Source organism: Macrotis lagotis, chromosome 2, assembly GCF_037893015.1.
Source record: "Macrotis lagotis isolate mMagLag1 chromosome 2, bilby.v1.9.chrom.fasta, whole genome shotgun sequence".
NCBI lineage: Eukaryota > Metazoa > Chordata > Mammalia > Peramelemorphia > Peramelidae > Macrotis > Macrotis lagotis.
In genome coordinates, this window is record NC_133659.1 from 227,638,156 (window position 1) to 227,644,127 (window position 5,972).

At 33.9% G+C, this 5,972-nt stretch overlaps 1 long non-coding RNA gene across 1 annotated transcript; it reads right to left on the bottom strand.

Annotated features, from left to right (window-relative positions):
• Positions 1-3,716: 3,716 nt before the first annotated feature.
• LOC141511470 (uncharacterized) lies at positions 3,717-4,583 on the bottom strand. The gene is made up of 2 exons (XR_012475342.1): positions 4,363-4,583; positions 3,717-4,248 (listed from the first exon to the last, which is right to left on the bottom strand). It is a non-coding gene; the product is annotated as an uncharacterized LOC141511470 (long non-coding RNA).
• Positions 4,584-5,972: the final 1,389 nt, after the last annotated feature.

The following is a 5,972-nucleotide window of genomic DNA, read 5'->3' on the forward strand; positions in this document are numbered from 1 at the left end:
AGCAAAACTTTCGAGTTTCCTAGCTTCATGCCTTCAAATTGGCTCCATCTAGTACTAGATAATTTTGATAATTACTGCCATATAATATAATTTAAGATCTGGTACTGTTAAACCTCCTTCCTTTATATTATTCCTTTAGTTCTTTTGCTATTCTTGACCTTTGTTCTTCTGAAGGAATTTTCTTATTATTTTTTCTAACTCAGTAAAATATATTTTTTGGAAATTTAATTAGGATAGCATTGAATATATATTGTATATATAAATTTAGGTTAAATTGCCATTTTTATTATATTACCCCTGCACCTTTGAAAAGTTGATATTTTCCCAATGATTGTAAATCTGATTTTATTTGTATAAAATTATTTTTTATCTATTTTTTATCTATTTTTTCTATTCCTGAGTTTGGTTTGGAAATACGCTCCCAGGTATTTTATACTGTCAACAATTATTTTAAATGGGGTATCTCTTACTATCTCTTCTTGTAGAGGTTTAAATTTTTTTTATTTATTTAAAGCAATGGGGTTAAGTGACTTACCCAAGGTCAATAGCTAGGCAATTGTTAAGTGTCTGAAGTCAGATTTGAACTCAGGTACACTGCGACATCTAGCTGCCCTCCTTGTAGGGTTTTTTGGGGGGGTGATATATAAGAAAACTGATAACATATGGGATTTACTTTATATCTTGCTACTATGCTAAAATTATTGTTTTAACTAAGTTTTTTGATTGAGTCTTTAGGGTTTTTCAAGCATAACATATCTTCAAAAAGAGATAGCTTTATTTCCTCATTCTCTATTCTGATTCTTTCTATTTCTTTTTCTTCTCTTTTGCTATTACTAGAATTTCCAATAGAATATTGAATAATATTGGTGACAATGGGCATCTTTGATTCACACCTGATCTTACTGGGTAGTCTTCTAGCTTATCCCCATAACAAACAATGTTTCCTGATGGTTTTAGGTAAATGTTTCTTATCAATTTAAAGAAAATCTATTTATACCTATACTTTCAAGTATTTTTAATAGGAATGAGTATTGATATAAATATTAATGTTGAAATTGATATAATCATATGATTTTATTACTTTTATTATTGATATAATCAACTATATCAGTTTTCCTTATGTTAAGCCACCCTTCATTCCTGGTATAAATCTCACTTGGTCACAATGTATAATCTTTGTAATATATTGTTGTAATTTCCTGCTAATATTTTATTTAGTTATACTCATATTCATTAATGAAAGTGGCCTATTACTTTTCTTTTTCAGTTTTTTCTCTTTCTGGTTTAGGTATCAATATTATATTTGTTTCATAAAAGGAATTTGGAAGGACCCCTTCTTTGCCTAATATTTCAAATACTTTATTTAATATGGGAATTGATTGATCTTCACCTGTAATTTTAATTGCTCCTGGTTCTTTTTCCTTAGGAAGATCATTTATGGCTTGTTTAATTTCTTTTCCTAAATAAGTTTATTTAGATATTCTATTTCCTTTTCTGGTTAATCTAGGCAGTTTATTTTTTTAAAATATTCTTCCATTTCACTTAAATTATTAAATTCATTGGCATATAATTGGGCAAAATAATTCCTTACAATTGCTTTGAGTTTATCTTCATTTATGGTATATTCAACCTTTTCATTTTTAATACTGGAGATTTGGTTTTCTGTTCTCTATTTTATAATCATATTAGCCAATATTTTACTCTATTTTATTTTTTAATACATCCAACTCCTAGTTTTATTTATTAATACAATATTTTATTTTACAGTCAATTTTATTAATCTCACTTTTAATTTTTATGATTGCCATCTTAGTGTTTAATTGAGGATTTTTAAAAAAATCAAATACCAGGGGCAGCTAGGTGGTGCAGTGGATAAAGCACCAGCCCTGGAGTTAGGAGTACCTGGGTTCAAATCCAGTCTTAGACACTTAAAATTACCTAGCTGTGTGGCCTTGGGCAAGCCACTTAATCCCATTTGCCTTGCAAAAACCTTAAAAAAAATCAAATACCCAATTCATTGGTCTACTTTTTATCTATTTTATTGATGTAAAATACTTAAAAATATAAATTTTCCTTTGATTGCTGCTTTTGCTGGATATATTGTCTCATTGATGTCATTCTTTTTAATGAAATTATTGATTGTTTCTCTGTCTTGTTCTTTAACCCACTCATTAGTCTCCAATTGGTTTTTATTCTATGTTTCCATTGTCCTTTATTAAATTAAGTTTTTATTGCATTATGATCTGAAAAATATGCATTTAATATTTCTTTTAACTATAACTTGTTTATGCCATTATATATGGTCAAATTTTGTAAAGGTACCAGGTATCACTGAGAAAAAAAACATGCATTCCTTTCTATTCCCATTCAGTTCTCTCAAAATATCTATCATATCTAGCTTATCTAAAATTCTATTCACTTCTTTCTTATTTATTTTTTGATTAGATTTATCTAATTCTGAGAGGGGAAGATTAACTTTCCCCCCATCCCACATCCTTGCCATTATAATACTGTTGTCTATTTCTACCTATAATTTATTTAACTTTATATTGCTTTCCTGTTATTGCTTATTTCACTTTGACTCAGTTCACATATCTTTCCATGCTTTCCATATATTGAGTTCATTATTTCTTCTACTACATTCAAGTATCAAAATTTGTTTAACCATTTCCCATTGGTCAGCTCTTTGTTTTTAGTCATTTGTTATGACAAAAAGTACTATTATAAATATTTTGGTGTATACGCAGCTTTTCTTTTTCTCAGCGATGTCTTTGGGATATATGTCTAGTATTGAGTCAAATGGGACATTTTAGTCCCTTTATGTTTATAATTCCAAATTGCTTTCCAGAATGGTCATTCAAATTCCCAACTAAACCAACATTAATGTTAGTGTACCTGTCTTCCTATACTCCTTCCAACACTGACTATATCTGTCTTTTATTATCTTCTCTAATTTGGTAGGTTTGAGATAAAACCTCAGTTTTGTTTTGATTTGTACTTCTCTTAACAAAAGTGTTTACTTAAAAGGCAGAGCAAGGAGTATAATTATGCAATATTCCACTTTTATGCATGGTTGAATTCTCCCACCAGTACACAATGGCCATAAGGGAGAATAAGGACAACTGAAAATACCATGGTAATAAGGTGCATGGGTACAGAATACATCTGACCAGGACAATTTACATCTCTAGCACAATAGTCTTCAATGCCCTTTCTTGAGGACTGTTCACACAAAGTTAACTGATGGATCTGTGTTAAATGGCTGAATGCTTTTCTGATGGAATGACTGCTAATGGACATGGCTACTTCTGTGCTGGACCATGGCCTATTTACTTCTGGAGTGGCTGCACTCTTTCAGAAAGGCCAAAAATTCTTCAGGCATTGAAACAAACTCTAAAGTCTTTTTTTAGACTAAGTTTTATGGTTCAGGGTTGGGTTCCCTCTATGAGAGAACTCACTTTAAACTTATGATGATTAACTAGTTGAGAATTATGAAATCCTCATCTCTTGCTGCCTGGTTTCCAGATATTCTCTGCCCTGCCATGCACTACTTCTTTTGTGGGTTTCCTTCCCTCTATAGCATAGAGGAACTGGATCAGCAAATACCTTTATAACCCTTTGGTAATATCACAGATATAGCTCTCAGCAGACTCTTAGTAGAGAGCTAAAGCTTGACCAGAAACACCAGAATCCCAAAATATTTTAGCACAAGAAGAGACTTAGAAATCATTTTATCCTTTCACAAAAGAGGAAACTGAGAGTCATAGACTTCCCTTGTTGTCATTTTCTGTAGCATTTGGAGGGGTTATGAATTCTTGGAGTTTTTTCTCTTTGCTTCTTCTGGGTGGTCACTGTCTTCCAAATAGTCTCGTAATATGTCCAGGAAACCAGGTCATGGGATAGGATTTTATTACATACATAATTTTGTTTAGCTAAAGTTTAAATAAGTATGAGAACATGGGGAGGGGAGTAGGAAGTTTTGATCTGAATTCCTCCCTTTTAGGGTATGGTTCAAGAAGTAAAGGGATAGATTCATGACCACAGAAATACAGAATATCAGGGTTTGTAGGAAACTCATAGATCACTTAGTTCAACATATTTCTATACAACCTCCCTGCAATATCCAGTGAGTTGGCATCCAGTCTCTGATGAAGAAAGTCCCCTGTACTCTGAGGTAGCCCATTCCACTTTTGTAATCATTTAGGAGATCCACTGAGAAGACATGGTGTCTGTTCTCCAAAGAAGTGTCTGGAACCATAGGGAAGGAAAATAAAGATCACCATCCCTCTAAAAGGAAATTTGAAAGAAAGGTAGGCACCCTGGGAAATGACCTCTATATCAATCCCCACCTCCCACACCTACACTTATTTTCTCAGCTCCTAGATATCTTTTTCATGATCTTCCTGCTTTTCAGCAATCTTCCAGCTTATGTCCTCAACTTTACCCAAGAAGCATACATCCCTCCTCTTTCATCCATCAAGTCAGATAAAAAAGTCTCCATCTAGTGGCTTCTTGAGTAAAAGTCAGCTATATAGTTTTTTTCTAAACATTAGGACTAAGAACTGGACTGGTAAAGAGTTAAAACATAGATTCATAGACTTCTCAATAGGAAATATTTCTTAGGATGTCTATTGGCTGATCAAACCCCCAGGCATTGTGATCTAAGCTTGAATGTCATAACTCCCAATTCCTGTCTCATCTTGGAATCAAGATCCTCAGAAGAGTCCTGTGGAGTATGCAGCAAGGTTGACTTTGCCAAATAGAATTCTCCTAATTAGGGGAGGAAGCAGAGAAGTAGTATTCAAAGGATCATAAATCTAGAATTGGAAGATATCTTAGTGGACAACCAGTCTAACTCGTTTTATGAATGAGGAAACTGAAGCCCCAAAAGTCAGGTGACTTTCCCAAAATCAAAGGAGCAGAAAGCAGAAGTGGGATTTAGGGTTGCCTTCTGGTGGCATAGTGGATAGGGTGCCAGCCTGGAGTCAGGAAGTCTTGAGTTCAAACCTGACCTCAGAAAATTGCTAGTGGTTTATCCCTGGGCAAGTTACTTAACTTCTAATTGCCTCAGTTTCCTCATCTGTAAATGAACTAGAGTGGAAAATAGCAAACCACTTCAGTTACTTTGCCAAGAAAATTCCAAATGGGATCACAAACAGTCAGATATATCTTCAATACCTGAACAATAATAACATCTGATCATAAAACTAACTCTCCTATGTTGTTTTAGGAAGCCCCAAGTATGGACAGACTAGTTCTCCATTGTTTGTGTACAACTGAATAGAAGAAGGAAAGTAAATCAATGGACCAAGTATTAGTGATTAACACTTATCTGATTATATATCTCTAAATAAATCACATGACCTTTATCTGAACTTGAGCAAATTATTTCTCTTCTCTAGGCCTTAGGTTACTCTGCAAAATAAGGAGTTTAGACCACATGATCTCCAAGATCTCTTTCCATTCTGAAATCTTTTGGGCCCTTGTTTTTCTGCCCTGTGGTTACAGATACTGCTGTTGAGAACAGATACCATGTTAATTGCCCCTCCTCAGTGGACCTCCTAAATAATCAACTGCCTCTGAATGTAAGGGGTTCTCTTTTTCTTCAGAGACTGGATACCAAATCATTGGTTGTTGTACAGCAGATATCATTCTGAACTAAGCAGATATCATTGAACTAAGTGACCTTGGAGGTTTCTGCCAAATCTGCTATTCTATAATTCTGTATTTTGGGGGGGCATGAAGCTACCCCTCTACTTTTATTTATTTATTTATTTAATTAATTTATTTTTTTGGCAAGGCAATGGGGTTAAGTGGCTTGCCCAAGGCCATACAGCTAGGTAATTATTAAGTGTCTGAGGCTGGATTTGAACTCAGGTACTCCTGACCAGGGCCAGTGCTCTATCCACTGTGCCACCTAGCTGCCCCTACCCCTTTACTTCTTGCCCCTTATCATTTAAGTCATTCTGTCC